This window comes from Acyrthosiphon pisum, chromosome A1 (assembly GCF_005508785.2).
Source record: "Acyrthosiphon pisum isolate AL4f chromosome A1, pea_aphid_22Mar2018_4r6ur, whole genome shotgun sequence".
NCBI classification, from domain to species: Eukaryota; Metazoa; Arthropoda; class Insecta; order Hemiptera; family Aphididae; genus Acyrthosiphon; species Acyrthosiphon pisum.
This window is the reverse complement of record NC_042494.1, coordinates 127,199,517-127,201,483: the sequence shown is the minus strand read 5'-3', so window position 1 is coordinate 127,201,483 and position 1,967 is coordinate 127,199,517.

The following is a 1,967-nucleotide window of genomic DNA, read 5'->3' as shown; positions in this document are numbered from 1 at the left end:
TCGTCCGTCAAATAATCTAATGTTCCTTGTCAAATGTCAAATGTAATGGGTGCCCAACAAATAACTATGATATAATAATTAATTATAATAACAAACACTATATTATTATTGAGTTATAACTTATAAGACCATACGGGACAACTAGTACCAAAAATCGCGACACATGGATAATTCCCCTGGGCAAGTAACGAACGGTCTAGGATTGAAACTTGAAAGATACAAATATAGCGCATTCGAGTATTTTCAGGGTCCTGTATCATCTATACGATTATCATTGTTTCTCCCCTATTGTCATATATAGTATTTGCTAGGAACTATAATTTATATCATTATATTACTTAAAGCAACTAATAATTTGGCGAATAATGAAATGGTTATCAACATTTTAATCATGGTCTCAATTTTATTATGAGTATTAATTATGCGTATTAATGGAATTCAAGTATTTAAAAACACGTCAATTAAAAAAAAAAAAACGGTTTCCAATTTTTTTAAATTTCGGTTTTGAATTTAATACCGGTTTCCAATTTTTTATGGTTTCGGTTTTAGCTTTAATACCGGTATCCAATTTTTTCCGGTTTCGGTTTTGATTACGGTTTCGGTTTCGGTTTTAAAACGGTTTATACCGGTTTCTGAAATCGGTTTTGAAAACGGTTTCAAGCCCTAATTTAAACAACCTTTGAAGACCTTATTTTGTTTTGAAACTTTTATAATCCTTTCAAAACTTTTATCCCTGACTAACGGCATAAGTGCATTAATTGATAAATCTAAGCGTTTACATATTTTTTTCATCTAAATAGCAGTGTTTTATGGTTTTATGAAGTGCTTCTAAGTACATATTTGTATTAATACCTACATGTTTTCTATTAAAATATGCCCACTTTTCTACTCTAAATAAATACATAATTTTAAAGTACTTCCCAAAATCTTCAGTGTCTGTATCATTTAAAAAGTAATTTTATACTTTTTGGAGTTCAATATAAAAATTATGTTCATTAGTTTCATATAACAGTGCTTTTAAGGTTTCGAATACAATAGTTTTTTTTTTCGTTGCATTGTATTTTGTTTAAAATGTTGGTCTAATTTCCAGTGGCGCAACTAGAGTTTAAATCTTGGGGGTACTACAAAAGGTAAACCATTATATGGCCTTCGGGGGCTCCCCCCTACATCCCCCCCATTACACCTTTAAAATACTTTATTTTGACTATTATTATTATAGGTATATTCAAATACTAAAAATGTTAACACATTTTTTTTTATTTATTGTATTTTATGATTTAAAATTATTAAAATGTTAAACATAATCTTCTGTCAATGGTAGCAAATGTGTTTATACAATTTTATATATTTTTTATTATATTTTACTATAACAAAGAATCAAACTTACCAGGATGAGATATTGATATGTCATTTGTTTCACAAAATTGTATAATTTTTAACCATAATTCTGAGAATGACTTATCAGCTGTTCTCATGTTTTTAAATGACTCAATAACATTATTAATAATCATTTCGGCCTTCCCTAATGTAGCTGTCTATGATTGTAGAGTTGAACTTAAAAAACTCCTAAAACATCTCTTAAAACCATAACTAAAATTACAAATTGGAATTTTGTTAATTGACTAATGATTCCTAAAAATAAAATATAACTTTTTTGAGTACTCAATAACATTTCATTTTTCATTATTTGTTATATTATCTATAGCTTAAGCTACATCTTTATCAGCTTCTTCTTCAATTTCATTTTTTTAAAAATTTAAAAATTGCTGAATAATTGTTTATCATTGAATGGCAATTTCGATATCGACAAACCTATCGCGTATCATAAACTCTTATTATATTGCCTTTCTTTAATCCTAATTCAGTCTGAATTTCAAGTAATTTTGAGTTGTTACTTGGTCGAGAAAAATGCACATAGAGGGACTCCAAAATATTAAAAAATGTCGAGCAATATAATAAACAAAGTA